The following is a 23,014-nucleotide window of genomic DNA, read 5'->3' on the forward strand; positions in this document are numbered from 1 at the left end:
CATTGTTGTTTGGTGCAGTTCCGGTCAGAGAAATGTTTGTGAAAGGAACTTTTTGCAGAGAGAGGGATTGAGCATTTCAGCTTGTTGCTGAACACTTCTCTCTGGGCACTGAGCTAAGCAGCAGTTTCCGTAGTGTAGCGGTTATCATGTTTGCCTCACACGCGAAAGGTCTCTGTTGCGAGCCTGTGCGGAAACATTATTTGTGAAGCAAAAACTTGTCTGCAATAAAATTGAACAAAAGCAGTCCAGGGTACATTGTCGCATGAGCAATGAACATTTTAAAACTAATCTACTCAAATACAGAGTGTGTAAAATCAGATCGGGGATAAAACTTCATCAAGGGTTAAAGTTTCACTCATTATTCAAGTTCAGTTATTGAAATTTCGATTGTCCTTGTTCGCATTTCTTTCATTCTGTGAAACAACACTATCGGTTTATACCATCAGATCTAAGTTGCATTTGAAACCCACCAACAGGTCATTAATTATTCGCTCTTCCCCAGTTCCAGAGCGCAGAGTGTTATTGTCCATCCCTGGGATGTAAGCTACCTCCAACCCGGGCCATACCTCCCCGTGCACCGATCACAGGCTCAGGAAAACCCCGGGGGAGAGGATATCCCGATCACTAGGCCTTCCAGCAACACTGAACAAGCGCCCGGTCCGAAACTTTCCTGAGTAATAACTTGTAACAGAAGCATCCAACAGTCAGGATGGCCGAGCGGTCTAAGGCGCTGCGTTCAGGTCGCAGTCTCCTCTGGAGGCGTGGGTTCAAATCCCACTCCTGACATTCAGTGTTTTAAATTGCAAACTCATTTGTTTTGACACCACTCTGAAGTGCTTTGGGACATCCATCTGACGTCATAAAATTACTCCACTTCAATTGCAAGCGGTGATATCAAATATACTTCCCAAACCGGGAAACGATCCCGGGTGGCTGTCGCGAAAGGAATGGGTTTGTGAAGCATTGAAAGGTGTCCTGTAAATATCTCGCACTGCTAACTTAAACTCACGGTTATAATTTGTTTCAGTGCAAAAGAAGGCAGGCTCGAAGGGCCAAATGGCCGACTCCTGCTCCTGGTTCTTGTGTTCTTATGCAGAGCACATAACAGATGATTAAATTATCAACTCTCCCTCAGTTCGCATTTCTTTCATTGTGCAAAAGAAGAAAATGGGTTCATTAATGATGTGTTCCCATGAAAGCAACATAAATTTTAAAGAACTGTAATCGACGAACATGGGGCTAAAACCCACGACCCTGAGATTAAGAGTGTCATGCTCTACGGACTGTGCTAGCCAGGCTTCTCAACATCTACCCTGTCAATCCCCTTCAGAATATTGTCCGTTTCAACGAGATCACCTCCGATTCTTCGAAACCCAAGAGAGAATCGGCATATTCTACACAATCTCTCATCATAGGACAGCCCTCTCATCCCAGGAATCAATCTGTTGAACCTCTGTTGCACCACCTCCAAGGCAAGTGTGTCCTTCCTCAGATAAGTACTATGGGCGAATATCCTGTTTTTCGGCTGATTCTACTTCCTCCTCCTTTGATGGTCCTTCTATGTACATTCTGTTTTCTGCTTGGTTCTCTACTGAAATATGAGCCTGAAGTTTATCACAAGCTTCCGTTGTTGTGTTTTAGTTGACCTTCATTCATCCACCGAGCTGTAGCTAGCTATCATGCTATTTCTGCACCCTGCATGAAAACGTGCCTAGTCGTTACCCGATCTATCTCCTTTTTGAAAGTCCCCCAATGTGCATTTACTGTTTTACCGAGAAATCTTTGGTTTCAATCTACCTGGGCCGGATCCCTTTCAACTCAAAAAATTAATCCTCCTACAGTTGGGTATTTTCACACATGATTATACCTTCTCCTTTTCCATAACTACTCTAAACCTAATGATATTGTGATCACTGTTTCCTCAATGCTCCTCCACAGAAACATGCTCTACTTAATCCATTTCCGAGATCCAGAACTGCTTTCTTCCCCATCGTGCTGGAAACATACTGATGGAGAAAGTTCTAATACAGATTTCAGGAAATCCTCCCCTGCATTTTCCCATTGCATGGTTATTTTCCCAGTTTACGTTGAAGTCCCACATTATCACGACAGATCTTGAATCTTTCTGCATTTTACCTAAATTTACACCTCTTTATCCTTCCCACTATTAGGTGGCCGATAACATAATCGCTCATCTAACTTTCTAGAGGCACATTCATTTAAAAAAGAATGTCGGATGGGAATAGGGCCACAAATCGATGGACAATATTAAATCACATGAAGTGATGGAACAATTACATTAAATATGAAATAATTACTTTGCCTCTGTATTTACCAGGGACACAGGGCAGATGGACATGACGGTGGAATAATGTATGGGAAATTATATAACTGCAATAAGTAAAGAGGAGAAATATTAAATGAACAAACCAAATGAAAGGAGGATTGAACCCCTGGTCTGGATGGATTACATCCATACACTTTAAAATAATTCAGCGAAGAGATAGCAGGAGCACTATTACAAATATTTAATGATTAGTTTGAAAAATGTGTCGTGTCAGAGGAATGGCGGATAGCTAACGTAATACTTATATTTGAGATGGAAGATAGAACATGTCCGGGGAACTATAGACCAGTCAGTGGAACTTCGATGGTCGGAAAATAATGGAATCCCTACTAAAGTAGAGAATAGAAGAATATCTATAAACCAAAAATATAATAATGTATAATCAGCGTGGATTCAACAGCAAAAGTCTTGCTTGACCAACTTCTTTGATTTCATTGAAGAAGTAACAGGGAGAGTAGACCAGGGTAATGTGGTCGATATAACATACTTAAATTTCCAAAAAGTCTTTGATGAGGTACCACATATTAGAATAATGAATAAGGTCAGAGCTTGCGGTGTTAGGGGACACGTCGTTGAATTATAGCGAGCTGACCCCAAGACAGAAAGCAGAAGTATAGGACTGTTATTCTGAGTGCAGAAGAAGTAAAGTGGGCTCCCATGAGCATAAGTGTGGGACCAATGCTGTTCACAATTTAAATTGTCCATTTAGAATTTGGAATCAAAAAAACAATTTCTACACTTTCAGATGAGGCCAAATTGGGGTGGGGCTGATAGACATTATTGAGGAGGACTGCAACAAACTACAACAAGACGTTAATAATCTTGTAGACTGGACATTGAATTGGCAAATTCAATCCAACACAGACAGAGTGAGGTCATGTACTTTGGTAAGAAAGATAAGGTCAAATACTACGTGAGAATAAGAATCTAAGTGAGGTCGAGGAGCAAAGGGATCTCAGAGTAGAAATACAAATAAACAGTAAAGGTCGTGATGCGGGTTATACATCCATAAAAAGAAAATGGAGCACCAAGGGTTAATTCAAGATGGATAGTGTTGAAAAGTAGTGAAGTACTGTTGAACTGGTATCAAACTTTCTTTGGACCAAACTTGCAGTACACTGTACAATTCTCATCGCCGTGTTATAAGAACATAAGAACATAAGAATTAGGAAGAGGAGTAGGCCATCTAGCCCCTCGAGCCTGCTCCGCCATTCAATAAGATCATGGCTGATCTGGTCGTGGACTCAGCTCCACTTACCCGCCCTCTTCCCGTAACCCTTAATTCCCTTATTGGTTAAAAATCTATCTATCTGTGACTTGAAAACATTCAATGAGCTAGCCTCAACTGCTTCCTTGGGCAGAGAATTCCACAGATTCACAACCCTCTGGGAGAAGATATTCTTTCTCAACTTGGTTTTAAATTGGCCCCTCCGTATTTTGAGGCCGTGCCCCCTAGTTCTAGTCTCCCCTACCAGTGGAAACAACCTCTCTGCCTCTATCTTGTCTATCCCTTTCATTATTTTAAATGTTTCTAGAAGATAACCCCTCATCCTTCTGAACTCCAACGAGTAAAGATCCAGTCTACTCAATCAATCATCATAAGGTAACCCCCTCATTTCTCGAATCAGCCTAGTGAATCGTCTCTGTACCCCTTCCAAAGCTAGTATATCCTTCCTTAAGTAAAGTGACCAAAACTGCACGCAGTACTCCAGGTGCGGCCTTACTAATACCTTATACAGTTGCAGCAAGACTCCCTGCTTTTGTACTCCATCCCTCTCGCAATGAAGGCCAACATTCCATTCGCCTTCCTGATTACCTGCTGCACCTGCAAACTAACCTTTTGGCATTAATGCACAAGGACCCCCAGGTCCCTCTGCACCACAGCATGTTGTAATTTCTCCCCATTCAAATAATATTCCCTTTTACTGTTTTTTTTCCCCAAGGTGGATGACCTCACACTTTCCGACATTGTATTCCATCTGCCAAACCTTAGCCCATTCACTTAACCTATCCAAATCTCCTTGCAGCCTCTCTGAGTCCTCTACACAACCCGCTTTCCCACTAATCTTAGTGTCATCTGCAAATTTTGTTGCACTACACTCTGTCCCCTCTTCTAGGTTATCTATGTATATTGTAAACAGTTGTGGTCCCAGCACTGATCCCTGTGGCATACCACTAACCACTGATTTCCAACCGGAAAAGGACCCATTTATCCTGACTCTCTGTTTTCTGTTCGCCAGCCAATTCTCTATCCATGCTAATATATTTCCTCTGACTCCGCGTACCTTTATCTTCTGCAGTAACCTTTTGTGTGGCACGTTATCGAATGCCTTTTGGAAATCTAAATACACCACATCCATCGGTACACCTCTATCCACCATGCTCGTTGTATCCTCAAAGAATTCCAGTAATTACATGGCCACTATGGTCAGATGTTCGACCCCAGTCAATGAACGACACTCAATACAGTTGTACAATGACAGATAGTCCCAGTAATACAGATTCAGTCCGGTCAGATATTGCAGTCTGCCCAGTGCCTCTCAGTGCTCACAACTCTATTGTGACAGCGAATCCCAGTAAGAAACAAACTTCAGAGAGCTTTTAGTGCCGAGGGCAGGTGCAAGTATACAAAGTGTTCCAACAACAGCAATAACTTCATCATTTGCGTGTCTGCAGAGTACAGAGTTACGGTTTCTGTTAAAGGAACGGCATAAATGAGCAGTGGGAATTTGGCTAATGTGGACTTCCGATTTATTGAAATTATGTCACTGCCCCTATCATTTAATGGTCATCACTACATTGTCAGATACAGAACAAGGCCAAATATGGATCACACACAGAGTTACACAACGTCAATGACTATAATCACTGACCAGGAAGAGCAGTGACTGCAAGGATCACTTAGAATATTTTATCAATGTTGGAAAATGTCGCAGGCATTGTCATGTATTCAACCAGCATTGTAACCCATGTATAAACTGACCTAAGTTGTACACCGTGAGGACACTGGCCACTAGGTGGGAGACACTCCTAACCTGGACCTTCAGGTATAAAAGGGGAAGCTCCACCCACCTTCATCACTTGAGTGTGAAGGAATAAAGGACAGGTCACAGACTGACCTTCTCTCAAGCATAGGCCTTGTGTGCATTTATACTGTGAAGTAAGGACGTATCAATGGCGACAGGAAACTGGGATTTAAACCACGCGAGCATGGCCACTAGCAGAACAGTCGAGAGGTACTGTGTTAAGGAATGTTTGGGACAGAGATTCAACATTGTTAAAGCAGCACACAGTTCTCCAGGCAGACAAGGGCAGTCAGGCATGCCCCAACATGTAGTCGAACCCAGAGGGGGAGTTCGACAGAGACAATGGCAAGCTAAACAGTGATTCATGCCATTGCAAGGGACAATACGGCCAGTAATGGGGCCATCAACACCTGTTAATGGTGCACTCAAGGTTAATAACAGGGGCAGTCAGGGACGATCGACTGGCAAGGGACCTTTTGTTTCAAACCGTAACTCATGCTGGAGGCGTGGAGGCATACATTCAGCCGGAGTTTGCAGAGATGAGCAAAATGCCTGCAGAAATTGCAGAAATGGACACTGGGGGGAATCGCTGGAAGCTTAGGTTCAGTGAGTTCATGTGGAGCACGTATACAGTTCATACACCAGGACGCCACCAATATTGATGAAAGTGCTCCTCAATGGCATCCCAGTATCAATGGAGTTAGACACGAGTGCCAGCCAGTCCCTGATGGGTATCAAACAGTTCAAAAAGTTGTGGGCATCCAAGGCCAGGAGGCCAAAATTATCGCCGATTGACGCACAGCTACGGACTTACACCAAGGAGATCATTCCGGTGCAAGGCAGCGCCACGGTAGTCGTGACCCACAAAGATTCAGAGAACAGGTTGCCACTCTGGATTGTCCCATGGGACGGTCCCGCACTACTGGGGAGGAGTTGGCTTGCTGTCGTGAACTGGAAATGGGGCGATGTCAATGCAATTTCCTCTGTGGAGCGAGTATCATGCTCACAGTTCCTGGGCAAATTTGACTCATTATTTCAACCCGGCATTGGCACTTTCATGGGGGCCAAGGTAGTGATTCACATAAACCCGGACGCCAGACCAGTGCACCACAAGGCCAGAGCGGTGCCGTACGTGATGCAGAAAAAGATAGAAGGCGAATTGGACCGCCTCCTGAGGGAAGGCATCATCTCGCCAGTCGAATTCAGTGACTGGGCGAGCCCGATTGTGCCGGTGCTCAAGGCGGATGGGTCAGTCAGGATATGTGGCGATTACAAGGCCACCATCAATCGGGTGTCACTCCAAGACCAGTACCCACTACCGAGAGCGGAGGACCTCTTTGCGACGCTATCCGGTGGCAAACATTTTTCAAAATTGGTCCTGACCTCAGCTTACATGACCCAGTAGCTGGCGAGTGAGTCGAAGAAGCTGACCACCATCACGACACACTAGGGGTTGTTTGAGTACAACAGATGTCCGTTTGGGATTCGCTCGGCCGCCGCGATCTTCCAACGAAATATGGAAAACCTCCTCAAGTCGATTCCAGGGACGGTGGTTTTTCAGGACGACATCCTCATTACGGGTTACGATACTGAAGAACACCTCCACAACCTGGAGGAGGTGCTACGCAGACGGGGCCGGGTAGGTCTGCGCCTGAAAACTGCGAAGTGCATCTTCCTAGCTCCAGAGGTAGAATTCCTGGGGATGAGGGTAGCAACAGACAGGATCAGCCCAACTGCATCCAAGACGGAAGCGATTCAGAGAGCACCCAGACCCCGTAACACGACGGAACTGCGTTCGTTCCTGGGGCTCCTGAATTATTTTGGCAACTTTCTTCCCAAATTGAGCACGCTGCTGGAGCCGCTGCACGTGCTCCTATGCAAAGGTCATGAATGGGTCTGGGGGGACAGCCAGGAAAGGGCTTTTAATAGAGCACGCAATTTGTTATGTTCCAACAATCTGTTAACGCTATATGACCCATGTAAGAAACTTGTGTTCACGTGCGATGCGTCGTCCTATGGTGTCGGGTGTGTGTTGCAGCATGTCAATGCCAAGGGTCAGTTACAGCCGGTAGCTTATGCCTCCAGAAGTCTGTCCCAGGCAGAAAGGGGCTACGGGATGGTAGAAAAGGAGGCGCTCGCATGTGTATATGTGGTAAAGAAAATGCACCAGTACCTGTTTGGCAGAAAATTTGAGCTGGAGACAGATCACAAACCCCTAACGTCCCTTTTGGCCGACAACAAGGCCATAAATGCAAACGCATCAGCCCGCATACAGAGGTGGGCACTCACGTTAGCTGCCTATGACGACACAATTCGGCACAGACCGGGCACTGAAAACTGCGCCGATGCACTGAGCAGGCTCCCACTAGCCACCACTGAGGGGGCTACCGAGCATGGTGCTGAGATGGTCATGGCTGTTGTAGCTTTCGGAAGCGAAGGCTCACCAGTAACAGCCCGTCAGATTAAAGTCTGGACAAATAGAGACCCGCTATTGTCTCTAGTCAAGAAATGTGTCCTAAACGGGGACTGGGCAGCCACGTACAGGGCATGCCCTGAGGAATTTAAGCCATTTCACAGGGGCAGGGATGAACTCTCGATTCAAGCCGATTGCCTACTGTGGGGAAACCGCGTAGTCATGCCCCAGATGGGCAGAGAGGTGTTCATCAGAGAACTCCACAATGGGCACCCGGGCATTGTCACGATGAAGGCAATTGCCAGGTCACACGTTTGGTAGCCAGGGATAGACGCAGATCTGGAACTTTGTGTTCGCAGGTGCAACACATGTGCCCAGCTGGGCCATGCGCCCAGGGAAGCCCCCCTTAGCCCCTGGCCAAGCCTTGGTCACGCATCCATGTGGACTACGCAGGTCCTTTCATGGGGAAAATGTTTTTGGTTGTAGTGGACGCCTACTCCAAATGGATCGAGTGTGACATTTTAATTCAAGCACATCCTCTGCCACGGTAGAAAGTCTACGGGCAATGTTCGCCGCCCACAGTCTAGCGGACATCTTGGTCAGTGACAATGGCCCGTGCTTCACAAGCACTGAATTCCAGGACTTCATGGCAGGCAATGGAATTAACCATGTTAGAACGGCACCGTTCAAGCCGGCCTCAAACAGCCAGGCAGAACGAGCAGTGCAGATAATCAAACAGGGGATGCTCAGATTCCAAGGGGGTTCCCTACAAACCCGCTTATCACGCCTCCTGTTGGCCTATAGATCCCGACGACACTCGCTCACAGTGGTTCCACCCGCAGAGCTACTAATGAAAAGAACGCTCAAAACCCGATTATCCCTTATACACCCCACCATGAAAGAAATTGTCGAGAGCAGTCGCCAGTCACAATATTACTACCATGACAGGAATGTGAGGGCATGATGTATTGATGTAAATGATCCTGTTTTTGTCCTCAACTACGCTGCAGGGCCCAAATGGCTCGCAGGCACTGTGGTTGCCAAAGAGGGAAATTGGTTTCTGGTAGTTAAACTTACCAATGGACAAATCTGCCGCAAACATGTGGATCAAACAAAAAGGAGGTTCAGCAACCCCATAGAAGAAGCAGAGGAAGAGAACGATATAGAGTTCACTCCACCACAGGTGACCGAACACCGGAACCAAAGGGAGGAGAGCCCAGTCACTGTGGGCAGTCCGGACAGGCCTGAGCACTGCAAACAGCAGACGCTCAGGCCAGCGCCCAACAACTGGAGCCCCAAGTCAGGCGCTCTACAAGGGAGCGTAAACCACCAGAGAGTCTCAACCTGTGATCCCAATAAGACTTTGGGGTAGGAGGTGATGTCATGTATTCAACCAGCATTGTAACCCATGTATAAACTGACCTAAGTTGTACACCGTGAGAACACTGACCACTAGGTGGGAGATACTCCTAACCTGGACCTTCAGGTATAAAAGGGGCAGCTCCACCCACCTTCATCACTTGAGTGTGAAGGAATAAAGGACAGGTCACAGAATGACCTTCTCTCAAGCATGAGCCTCGTGTGTATTTATACTGTGTAGTAAGGACGTATCAGGCATTTTTTGTGTTAAGCGATGCTGCCTCTTCGTGCTTTAGGCAATCTCTCTGAATTAAACTCTGAAATATTCCCGGAGCCTTTCAATTATATCCTGTGGGCTCCCCACTGGGACAGTCAAGATGCAACAGAGTTGAAATTAGTTTCAGTTGTTTGAACAAACACATTGTGGCCGCTGATTTGAGTCCCTCATGACATAGAATATGTTTCAATGCAAAATTCCGAAATTGAAGCTAAACGTCCCAAAACTGGAAAATGTTGATCAGACTTATTATATAATGTAATTGGAAACGATGCTCTCTCTCCAATGGCCGTGTTCCTTCAAACACAATCAGACGCATTGTATTGATTGTATATTGTTCTGATGAATGTTTTGCACTCTTCTGTGTTAATTCAGTGATTACTTTCCAAATGTTAGCTGAGTCTCTCGGGTCTGCTCTACTTCACTGCGGTATGCGGCTGCCTACTATAACTCTGGATATGTAATTCTCAATTAAAGTGCAGTGCTCATTTTACTGTCGAACACTCATTTGTTCTAACTTAGAGTCAGCAATGAGTAAGGATCCATTTTTCCACAGCACCTCAAACAAATACAGCATGTCAAATCAATTAATGAAACACCTCGAACTAATAAAATAAGGTGCAATTTTACCTCATAATATAAATCTTAAATGTACGGTTTCATTCTGGGTAATCTGCGATATACGTCTTCAAAGGCAATGGGAAAACATCGCCAGGGTGCAAAATAATTTGTTCTGGGCTCTGCATGTTTGTAATGTAGACAAATTTGCTGCTGATACAAAGATATGGTGGGAAAGCAAGTTGTGAGGAGGACGCAAACAATCTGCAAAGCGATATAGATAGGGTCAGTGAGTGAGCAAAAAATTGGCAGCTGCAGTATAATGTGGGAAATATGAGGTTATTCACTTTGGTCGGTAAAACAAAAAAAGCTAATAATTACTTAAATGGGGAGAGATTACAAAATGCTGTGGAGCAGAGGGATCTGGGAGTCCTTTTACAGAAGAACATAAGAAATAGGAGCAGGAGTAGGCCATACGGCCCCTCGAGCCTGCTCCGCCATTCAATAAGATCATGGCTTATCCGATCATGGACTCAGCTCCACTTCACTGCCCGCTCCCCATAACCCCTTATCCCGTTATCATTTAAAAAGCTGTCAATTTCTCTCTTAAATGTATTCAATGTCCCAGCTTCCACAGCTCACTGAGGCAGGGAATTCCACAGCTTTACAACCCTCTGAGAGAAGAAATATCTCCTCATCTCAGTTTTAAATGGGTGGCCCCTTATTCTAAGATCATGCCCTCTAGTTCTAGTCTCCCCATCTGTGGAAACATCCTCTCTGCATCCACCTTCTCAAGCCCCCTCATAATCTTACACGTTTCGATAAGATCACCTCTCATTCTTCTGAATTCCAATGAGTAGAGGCCCAACCTACTCAACCTTTCCTTATAAGTCAACCCCCTCATCTCCAGAATCAAACTAGTGAACCTTCTCTGAACTGCCTCCAAAGCAAGTATAGCCTTTCGTAAATATGGAAAACAAAACTGCACGCAGTATTCCATGTGTGGCCTCACCAATACGTTATACAGCTGTCGCAGGACTTCCCTGCTTTTATACTCCATCCCCTTTGCAATAAAGGCCAAGATACCATTGGCCTTCCTGGTCACAAAAAGTTAGCATGCAGATACAGCAAGTAATTAGGAAGGCAAATGGAAAATTGGCCTTTATTTCAAGGGGGATGGAATATAAAAGTACGGAAGTCCTGCTACAACTGTACAGAGCACAGGTGAAACCACACCTGGAGTACTGCGTACAGTTTTGCTCTCCTCATTTCAGGAGGGATAAACTTACATTGGGGGCATTTCACAGAAGGTTCACAAGGTTGTCTTATGAAGAATGGTTGAACAGGTTGGGATCTACCTATTGGAGATTAGCAGAGTGAGAGATGATATCTTTGAAAGGTGTAAGATTCTGAGGGGCTAGACAGGGTAGATGCAGAGAGGATGTTTCCCCTCGTGGGGGAATCTAGAACGAGGGGACATAGTTTCAGAATAAGGGGTTGCCCATTTAAAATGGGGATGAGGAGGAATTTCTTCCCTCAGAGGGGCGTGAATCTTTGTATTTCTACCCCTGAGAGCTGTGAAGGCTCGGTCATTGAATATATTTAAGGTGGAGGTAGACAGATTTTTGAACGATATGGGAGTCAAGGGTTAGGCGGAGATGGTAGGGAAGTGGAGCTGAGGCCAAGAGCAGATCAGCCATGATCTCACTGAATAGTGGAACAGGCTCGAGGAGCTAAATGGCCTCCTCCTGTTCCTATGTCCCTCTGTGTAAAGTCTGGGAAACACACGGTGGTGATCTGTGGAAACTTCAACTAAATGGTGTTGTTTTAAAGGGGATGCAGAAACAGAGTGACCGAGAGATTTACACACAGCAATATTTGAAGGTGGGTAGACAAGTTGATAAGGTTCCTAAAAAAGAATACAGGATCCTTGGCTTGATAACGTGAAATAGATTACACCGGTGAGGAACTTACACCAAAGCTTTATAAATCCCTGCTTCGGCCCCAGTTGGATCCTGTTTACAGTTCTGGGCACCACAATTTAGGAAGGATATCGAGGATTTGGAGAGAACATAAGAAATATATAAGAAACATTTTCTGTTGTTATTGAAAACACAAACACAGGTATTCATTGAAATCCAATCTGTAGGTGGCCACACACAGATTGAAGAGAGCCAGGGAGACCGACAGAATCGGGAAACATCGGGAACTGGACAAGAGATATTGACAAGGACTAAAACCGCTTTGAGACCAGACAATTGCGGGAACCCCTGTGGTTAATGAAAGGGCTTTGGGTGGTTGATTTCCTGACACACTTGTAATGTGGGGAAAGATGTGCCCAAATCACCCCCATATGGACCTCAACTCTTTCAGAAGCAAGAGAGTGTGTAACCTGGGTCTATAACATAAAGTAATGGGGTCCTTAACGATTAAAGCCCATTATTAATTCTCTCACACACTTCAATTATGTTTTTGAAATGAATTGATGGAAACTTCAAGAACTGAACTTTAATGAGTTAAGGAACTTTAATCATTGATGAAGTTTTATCCCCTATCTGATTTTACACACACTGTATTTTAGGAGAGTGAGTTAAAATGCCCATCGCTCATGATACAAGGAACCTGGGGCTACTTTTAAAAAATGTATTCCACAGAAAAATATTCTCCAAAACAATGTTTCTGTCCGTGCTCAAACCAAGGATATTTCACATGTGTGGCGAACGTGATAACCGTTACACGACGGAAACCTCTGCTTACACCTCGAAAAATAGAATCCTGCAGCACTGCCTCACTTCCCAGCAGCAGATCAAAGCCGCAAACAAACCAATCGATTATTCCCACTTCCCCACCTCCACAGATACTGCCCGACCTGCTGAGTGTTTCCAGCATTTTCTGAGGTTGATGTGCGTCGCTTTCAATCTTTGAAATTTCACCAAGCAAAGAAACGGTCAATCGAACTGACCCTGTAAGCACTTTGTTCGCGTTTATTCACAGGAATATCTGCAGTCGGGAGCAGAAAAGGAATTAATACCGAATACCGTCTTCGGGACAATCAGAATACTTCGTCACAGACAAGGCACCGGAAGGCTGGAAGGTAGATCACACCGGTTGTGGGAGAGCTGGTTGGTGGTGACATGGAAGTGTCTGCAGTGTGCGGGACCAGACTGCTTCCATACATCCACAATGAATGTCCCGACGTTTATTTGGGAAAAGTACAACTGAGAGTGGACAAGTTCCATCCCATTAGGAGCAATCTGAAGGTTTAACTGACTGACACCCTGGTTTTGGATCTCGTGCAGTGTGCACTTGCGTCAGTCTCTGTGACGCAATGGTTTAGCGCGTTGGGCTATTAACCTAAAAGTTGGTGGTTCAAGCCCACCCAGAAGCGAAGTTTTTAACTGTGTTTTCCCTGAGGATTCGGTGCTGCACGGTTCCAGTTTGTCATTGCGCGTTTTGACTGCACAAACATATTCCGCAAACATTACCAGCTGTGCTCTTATCCAGTGAGTTCCCACTCCAATACTTTTATGAGCATTCAGTTCAAGTGTAGAGTTTGAGTGTATACTGAACTGTACAGTGATATCAGAAAATTTTACAAGGTTGTGGGACATTGTGTTTTGTTAATATTGAACCACGAATATGAATCAATCCATTTTTTCCAATATTTAATTGAGCAAGTTTTCAAAATGTTTCCACCCAATTTTGAACCAGGAACTTTTCGCGCGTGAGGCAAATGTGACAACCACTACACTACGGAAACACTGCATTTGAAGTAATGTTAGGAACATAACCAGAGCTTTAACCTACACAGCTGGACTATACTTCAGGAGCTGGTTTTACGAGAAGCAGAACATTGCAAAGGGACATTGATTGAGTCGGCAAAACAAGATGCATCTGATTCAGGAGATTCGGGGGGTGTGGAAATTCGGGAGTTTAATGACTTTGAAAGGAACATTTTTGTTTTGTGCAGTTTTGGTCAGAGAAATGTTTGTGAAATGAATTTTTTGCACAGAGGAATGCAGCATTTAATCTTCTGCCTTAACACTTCTTTCTGTGTGTCGGGGTCACATTTCTTTTCGATGTCATTCTTCCAGAATTGATATTTCATTTGCTGTTTTACAATAACCAGACCCTTGCTCTAAAGTCAGTCGCACTGTTTCCCCAGTCTCCTGTTGATGTTACCAGCAATGAACATTTTGAATTAGATCCCTAAAGCACAGTGTGTAAAATGGGACATGTTTTAACAATTAACGTGGGTCTCGCACCCCTGAATCCAAGATTAAGATTCTCATGCTCGACCGATTGACCTAGCCGGGCTTCTGCCAAATGCACCTTTTTGTCGCTGATTGCAGCCAGGCGCCTGTTGGCTCCACCCCAGATGTTTAAACTTGCTGTCGAGGAACTGACAGAATCCTCTTGAATGGTGGACCAGGCTGGAGGGGCCGAAAGGCCGACTCCGGCTCCGAATCCTGACATGTTTATGATCTTATAACCTTTCACAGGAGAACAAACTCGCCCCTGAGCATGCATCAGGAGAAAGCTCCAGAAAATATTACCACCCGGTGAGCTTTCGCTTGTAAGTGTTGAGTCCTGACCCTGCAGTACAGACTCAGACGAGGCACATGCTGAAGTCAAGGTTACTCTGGACCTGCACCTTTATTTCACTGCTCTCATGTGCCACACTTGCCTGAGACCTGCCTTTATGTACCTGTGTGGAACAGGTATGCAGTGTCTCCTGCAAGTGCACCCCTGGTGGTAACGTATGCTTGTGGTTACAGGTCATATCGTGTTACAGTCATGTATAGCATGGTAAGATACAGTTATATACAGTAGTGTGAGATACATGACATCAAACTCCCCCAAGGTCTTATTGTCTTTATAGATTCAGACTCTCAGGTGGTCTACGCTCTCGCGTGGAGCGTCTTAGTTGTGGTTCAGTTGTTTGCCTTGGTGCCTGTTTTTCTTTCAGTGTGATTGCTGGTATCTCGCCTGGGCTTTCAGTTGAGACTGCCCTTTCCTCAGGTTGTTCCCTCTGTCTGCCCACCAGGTGTGGTGTGAGTTCCATACTGTAGTCTGCCTTTCGTCCTGCAGTATTGTTGGTGAATCTACTTTTTACTTGGTCTACATGCCTCCGACAGGTTTGGCGATTGTCCATTTGTACAACCAGTAGCCTGTTTCCTTCCTTGCCTGTTACTGTCCCTGTACGTCATTTGGGACCCCTGCCATAGTTTAGCACAAGCACTTTGTCCCCTATCTCATTCCACCTCCCCCTCAAATTTAGGTCATGGTACTCAGTTAGCTTCCGGCGCTTAGCCTCAACAATTTCATGCATGTCTGGGAGGATTAACGAGAGCCTGGTCTTTAAGTTTCATTTCATCAATAGTTGCGCGGGGGCAACCCCAGTCAACGAATGTGGACGAGATCTGTATGCCAACAGCAGTCGCGACAGGCGGCTCTGCAGCGTGGGACCTTGGATTCTGAGCATGCCTTGTTTAATGATCTGCACTGCTTGCTCCGCCTGGCCATTGGAGGCCGGCTTTAACGGTACCGTCTTAACGTGATTTATGCCGTGGTCAACTATAAATTCTTGAAATTCTGCGCTAGTGAAGCACGGACCATTATCACTGACCAATATGTCAGGAATTCCGTGCATTGCAAACATGGTTCTCAGGCTCTCCACAGTGGTGGAGGTAGTACTCGAGTTTAAAATGGTGATCTCGATCCATTTTGAAAATGCATCAACGGCTACGAGGAACATTTTGCCCATGAATGGGCCTGCATAGTCTACATGCACCCGCGACAACGGTTTTTGTGGGCCTCCCTGGGGGCATTACTGAGTTGGGCACAAATGGTGCACCGACGGATGCAGAGCTCCAAGTCCGCGTCAATGCCAGGCCACCAGACGTGGGATCTGGCTATGGCCTTCATTCGGACGATCCCCGGGTGCTCGCGGTGGAGCTCTCGGACAAACGACTCTCAGCCTCGCAAGGGCATAATTACTCGGCTGCCCCACATCAGGCAGTCTGCCTGTAGTGATAGTTCATGCCTGCGCCTATGGAAAGGTTTGATCCCCACGGGGCAGGCATCACGGGTCTCTGCCCAGTCACCAGTTAAAACGCATATTTTGACGAAGGATAACGTGGTGTGGCTGGTCGTCCAGGCTCTGATTTGGTGAGACATCATGGGCGAACCTGTGGATTAAAAGGCACTGATTGCCATGACCATCTCACAGTCCTGTTCGTCCGAACCTTCCGTGGTCGTCAGGGGTAGCCTGCTAAGCGCGTCGGCACAGTTGTCTGTGCCTGGTCTGTGCCTTATTATGTAGTCGTAAGACACCAGCATGAGTGCCCACCGCTGAATGTGCGCCGAGGCTTTGGCGTTTATTGCCTTGCACTCAGATAGCAGGGACGTGAGGGGTTTATGGTTGGTTTCTAACCTGAACTTGGCCACGAAAAGGTATTGGTGCATCTTTTTGACACCGTACACGCACGCGAGCGCCTTCTTCTCAACCATACCGTACCCGCACGCCGACCGCGAAAGTGACCTGGAGGCATAAGCAATATGTTGTAATTTACCCGCATCATTGACATGCTGTAAAACGCACCCGACCCCGTACGTTGATGCATCACTAGTAAGAACTAACTTTTTACCGGGTCAAAAAAGGCTAAAACACTGTTGGAACATAGAAGATTGAGTTCTTTATTGAAGGCGCGTTCTTGGGCGTCCCACAAAACCAATCGCACCCCTTTTTGAGTAGCACGTGGAGAGGCTCCAGCAGCGTGCTCAAGTTCTGCATAAAGTTCCCAAAGTAATTGAATAGCCCGAGAAAGGCGGGCAGTTCCGAGATATTCCAGGGCCTGGGTGCCAGACGAATTGCTTCCGTTTTTGATTCTGTTGGGGGGATTCCATCAGCGGCAATCCTTCTGCCCAAAAATTCAACCTCAGGCGCGAGAAACAGACACTTGGATTTCTTAACTCTTAGGCCTACTCGATCCAATCGACTTAGTACTTCCTGCAAATTGCGGAGATGGGAGTCGGTGTCCCTGCCCGTGATGAGTATGTCATCTTGAAACACAACCGTCCCCAGGATGGACTTGAGCAGACTCTCCATGTTGCGCTGGAATATAGCAGCTGCCGACCTGATGCCGAATGGGCATCGATTGTACATAAAAAGGCCTCGATGTGTGTTGATGGTGGTGAGTAGCTGAGACTCTTCGGTCAGTTCTTGCGTCATATACGCAGATGTAAGATCTCGTTTCGAGAAAAGTTTTCCTCCAGCCAACGTGGCAAATAGGTCCTCTGCTCTGGGAAGCGGGTATTGGTCCTGTCGGGAGACTCTGTTTATGGTAGACTTGCAATCCCCACAGATTTGTACGGATCCATCAGGCTTCATGACGGGGATGATGGGACTTGACCAGTCGCTAAATTCCACGGATGAGATAATGCCTTCCCACAGGTCCAGTTCGTGTTCAATCTTTTCCCTCATCACATAAGGCACAGCTCTCGCCTTGTGATGGACCGGTCTGGCATCCTGTGTGATGTAGATTTTAACTTTAGCCCCTTTGAATGTACCCACACCTGGCTGAAAGAGATGTTCAAAACGACTTAGAATTGTAGAGTAGTGTGAGATACATGACAGTAAGGTGAACGTGTGAACGGCCACACTGCGGAAACATCTCCACCTTCAGCACCAGGTCAGACGGAGATGCTGAGCGAGCAGGTGAACTGCAGGATCCCACTTTTTAGGAGCTGATCGTTGTGCCAAGCAAATGAGTTTTGCTTAATGACAAATAATTAAAGGTGCGAGACGCGGGATGTGAACGCACTTTTTCAGAGCAGACTGAATACAACAGCATAGACCGCTCGGCTGTCCTGACTATCCAGTGCTGTGTATGGCCACCTGCAGGTTGATTTTGAACTTTTGTGTCTTGTCACAAGAAATAAATGAGGGCAACAGGTGTTTCTCTGACTGACACCGGGGAAACAATGAGACACACCTTGGAGCACGGGTCTGGTTATTGCCAAACAGCAAAGAAAATATTAATTCCGGGATTACCCAAAGGAGCAGTGACCTCGATGTGATTTGAACACGCAACCTTCTGATCTGGAGTCAGATGCGCTACCGTTGAACCACGAGGCCGACACAGTAAGCTTGAGATGTTCGTCTATATGAAGATTCTGCAATACAAGGGGCTTTAAAATCCCCGTCCATTCCCACCAGGTATCAGAAGAAGCGCTCACCTGCCAGTCACCGCATGTTTTTGTTTAACTTTTGTGTTGTTTTCACGGGTAAGTTCATTAAGTAACCCGTCATCTTCTTTTGTACAAAGAAAGAAATGCTGACTGAGGGACAGTCGATACTTCAATCATTTGTTCTGTGCTTTGCATGTTTACTGTTAAACCATATCCCAGTTTACACACTGTGTTTTAGGAGTCTGGTTCAAAATCCTCATCGCTGGCGACACCAGGAATCTGGGGCAACTTTTGTCATATTTAACAGCACTGGTTATTCCGACACGCTAAAGTTCCCCGGTGGATCCGTTTTCTCTCGCTAGAAGTTATCTATTTATTGGTGAAATAAAGAGCAATTAAGGAATAAGGGAGCCCTTTTGCGAAGAGAATAAATAGCAAATAAAAACAGCAAATGCTGGAAATCTCAGCAGGTCAGTTAGCATTTGCCAGGAGACGAGACTCGCCTCCGATTGTTCCCCGATAGGAAATTTAAACATAATGTTCCCGCCCGGGATCAAACCGGCGGCTTTTCACGTGTAAAGCAAACGTGATAACCGCTACACTAGGGAAACCTCTGGCACAGCAACCCCAACAGAGGGGAGCTGACCAGTGAGCTCCCTCTGTGCTGATCACCACTGATTTTTAATGTGGAAGCAAGTCATCCTCGACTCCGGGGATTATCTAAGAAGAGAGGAGGATCAGGAATGTGTTGGCTCACCTGAAACAACTTCTGTCCCACACTGAAAGTTCTCAATCCTTCTCCTCCGCTGCCTTTACAGAAATGTCACGGATCACTCAGCCACCGTGTTCACTTCCACATCCTCACAGTGGGGCCACAGAGGCTCCTACCGTCTCCCCGCGATCAGCGAACTCGCCCAGTTTGTAAAATTAAACCCGGGACACGTGTCCAGCAAAGGGCAGGAGAAGCGGGAGAGTGTGTAAGCTCGTTCTGTAACAGATAGTAGTGGGGTTATTAACGGCGATTACAGCAATCATTAATCCTCTCACACACCTCAATTATGTTTCTGCGATGAACTGATTGAGAATGGAAAGGGTTAATGCTCGGGATCTTAACCACTCGACCAGGGAACAGCTTCGATAATTTGTATAAATATAAAAATATATATTTACTTATGGACCTGAATATCAACGGCTAGCTGTCTAGACCTCATGGCGCAATGGTAGTGGGAACTAAATTTTGCCAAGAAGGACTTACATTTCTGCAGAGCCTTTCAGGAACTCATGTCGCCCCAAAGCATTTACAGCCGTTGAGTTATGTTTGAAGTGTTGTAGTGTGGGGAAAGATGTAACCAAATCACCCCACACGGAACCTCAACTCATTGCGAAGGAGTTCGGTGCAAATAATCAGGTGCCTCATGGACTTGGACTTTCTTTTGAATGAGTTCTGCTTGTTCCTGCATTCAAGCTTGAAACAGCAACTGGGCTTCCATCTCACGGGAGCAGCGTGTAGCGGTTAGCGAGTAGGTGACGAGGTTTGGGGTTGATGTGCATCACTTTCAATCTTTGAAATTTCACCAAGCAAAGGAATGGTGAATCCAACTGTCCCTGCAAGCATTTAGTTCGCGTTTAATCACAGGAATATCCGCAGTCAGGAGCAGAAAAGGAATTAAAACCTAATACCGGCTTCGGGACAATCAGAATACTTGCTCACAGACAAGGCACCGGAAGGCTGGAAGGTAGCTCACACTGGTTGTGGGAGAGCTGGTTGGTGGTGACATGGAAGTGTCTGCAGTGTGCGGGATCAGACTGCTTCCACGCATCGACAATGAATGTCCCACCCTTTATTTGGGAAAAGTGCAACTGAAAGTGGACAAGTTCCAACTGGTCAGAGCAATCTGAAGCTTTAACTGACGGACACCCTGGTTTGGGATGTCTTGAAGTATACACTTGCGTCAGTCTCTGTGGCGCAATGGGTTAGCGTGTTCGGTTGTTGACCAAAAAGTTGGTGGTTTAAGCCCTCTTAGGGACTTCAACTGTTTTCCCCGAGGATACTGTGCCGCACAGTTCCAGCTTGTCATTGTGTGCTTTGGTGTCACGAATATATTCCGCAAACATTGCCAGCTGTGCTGTTAACCAGTGAGTTCCCACTCCAATACTTTTATGAGCATTCAGTTCAAGTGTCGAGTTTGAGTGCATACAGAACTGAACATCGATATCAGAAAATTTAACAAGGCTGTGGGACATTGTGTTTTGTTAATATTGAAACATTAATATGAATAAATCCATTTTTTCTAATATTTAATTAAACGGGTTTTCAAAATGTTTCCGCCCAGTTTCGAACCAAAGATCATTCGCGGGTGCAGAAAATGTGACAACCACTACACTACGGAAACACTGCAATTGAAGTGATGTTCGGAACATAACCAGAGCTTTCACCTACACAGCTGGCCTACACTTCAGGAGCTGGTTTTACGAGAATAGAAAGACGGTGCTATATTTAGGAAGTCTGTGAGTGTGGCAGGAATTGATCTCGTGTTTCCCAGACTTTACACATAGGAACAGGAGATGACCATTTAGCAGCAAGTGGTTAGGATCTGGAATGCACGGCTTGAAAGGGTGGTGGAGGCAGACTCAATCTTATCTTTCAAACGGGAGCTGGATCAGTGTCTGAAGGAAAAACAATTGCAGGGAAAGGGCGGGGGAGTGGGACTCGCTGAGAGTCGGCACGGGCTCGACGGGCCGAATGGCCTTCCGTGCTGTAACCATTCCATGATTCTATAAGTTAGTGGCACAGTTCATAGTGTGGGTGGAAGCAGAACATTGCAAAGGGACATGGATTGAGTTGGCAAAACTAGAGGCATCTGATTCAGGAGATTCCGGTGAACCGGAAATTCGGGAGTTTAATGACTTTGAAACTAACATTTTTGTTTTGTGCAGCTTCGGTCAGAGAAATGTTTGTGAAAGGAATTTTTTGCAGAAAGGGATGCAGCATTTCATCTTCTGTCTTAACACTTCTTTCTGGGTGTCGGGTCACATTTCCTTTCGATGTTATTCTTCCTGAATGTATATTTTCTTTGGTGTTTCACAATAACCAGACCCTTGCTCTAAAGTCAGTCTCACTGTTGCCCCAGTCTCCTGTTGATGTTAAAGCAATGAACATTTTGAACCGGACCCCGAAAGCAGTGTGTAAAATGGTTTATGGTTTAAGAATTAACTTGCAGAGCAGAGATAAATTATCCAATTATGGACTCTCCTTCAGTTATAATTTCTTTATTTGTGCAAAAGAAGATCATCGGTTAATTAACGATGTATTCCCGTGAAAGCAACATAAAATGTAGTTAAAAAGGAATCAACAAACTTGGTGTTCGAACCCGAGAACCTGAGATTAAAAATCTCACGCTGTATCAACTGAGCTCGCTGTGCTTCTGCTAAAGCATACGTTTTTGTCACTGATTGCAACCAGGCGCCTGTTGGCTCCGCCCCAGATGTTTAAACTTGATGTCGAAGAACTGCCAGGATCTTCTTGAATGGTGGACCAGGCTCGAGGGGCCGAATGGCCTACTCCGGCTCCTAATCCTTACATGTTTATGATCATGCATGAGGAGAAAGTTCCAGAAAATATTCCCACCCGGTGAGCTTTCGCGTGTGAGGCGAACGTGTTAACCGCTACACTGCGGAAACATCTCCACTTTCAGCACCAGGTCAGACGGAAATGTTAAGCGAGCAGGTGAACTGCTGAATCCCACTTTTAAGGAGCTGGCCGTGGTGCCAAGCAAATGAGTTTTGCTTAATGACTAAAAATAAGAAAAGGGATTTGAAACCGCGCTTTAAGAGCAGACTGCAAACTGAACGCAGCACCTTCGACGGCTCGGCCATCCAGACTGTAAGTTCATTTAAATTTTGAACTTTTGTGTCTTGTTACATGAAGTAAATGAGAGCATCTGGCATATCTGTGCCTGACACCAGGGAAACAGTGAGACAAACCTTGGAGCAAGTGTGAGGTTATTGCCAAACAGCAAAGAAGTTTACAATTCTTGAAGAATAATGATCCCGACATGATTTGAATACACAGCCTTATGATCTCGAGTCAGACACACGACCGTTGCCCCACGAGGTCTATACTGCAAATTGTTCATGTTTGTATACATGAAGGTTCCTGAAACACAGTTTCATTTACCCTGCATTGGTGCAATGAAAGGGCTTTAAAATCCCCGGCCACTCCCACCGTGGGTCAGACAGCATCAGAAGCAGTGCCCACCTGTCACTCACCCTCTCACGCCCGCTTTCATCACCAGCTGCCCGCGGACTGCAGCAAATCCAGTTCATCATCATCATATGCAGTCCCTCGAAGCGAGGATGACTTGCTTCCTCGCCAAAAAAGGATGAGTTAACAGGTGTTTCAATATTCCAGGTCCTGAAATGTATGTTGAAGGGTGGAAGATACCTGTGCGTGGATTTTTTTAACGTGTGATGGCCGTTGCACCCCAGCCATCACACGGGCTTCACAGAGCGAAGTATTCGTCCAGTGGCAAGGGTTAAACAAGACGACTGGAGACCAGCTCTGCTGCACGGACCCAGTGCGCACACATATCGCAGTGTGGGCTGGCCCGTGCTGCCCCTGGGTCCCTGGCCTTGAACTCATCCCGCCCCTGGGCCCTGATCACATCCCTCCACAGTCTCTCGCCACTCCTTCGCCCCGATCTCGCCGCTCCTGCTGTATCTGCCCACGCTCCAATCACCGACCTGGACCTTGATGACATCACACTTGGCTGCCGCTGCCCTCCTGCACCAGCTCGCGCTGCTCCCTGGAGGAGTCTCCCGGGATCTCCAAGCTGCTCCCA

At 46.1% G+C, this 23,014-nt stretch overlaps 1 non-coding gene across 1 annotated transcript; it reads left to right on the forward strand.

Moving 5' to 3' along the window:
- The first annotated feature begins 703 nt into the window (after window positions 1-703).
- Window positions 704-786, forward strand: trnal-cag (transfer RNA leucine (anticodon CAG)). The gene has a single exon. It is a non-coding gene; the product is annotated as a tRNA-Leu (tRNA).
- Window positions 787-23,014: the final 22,228 nt, after the last annotated feature.

Source organism: Pristiophorus japonicus, unplaced genomic scaffold, assembly GCF_044704955.1.
Source record: "Pristiophorus japonicus isolate sPriJap1 unplaced genomic scaffold, sPriJap1.hap1 HAP1_SCAFFOLD_42, whole genome shotgun sequence".
NCBI classification, from domain to species: Eukaryota; Metazoa; Chordata; class Chondrichthyes; family Pristiophoridae; genus Pristiophorus; species Pristiophorus japonicus.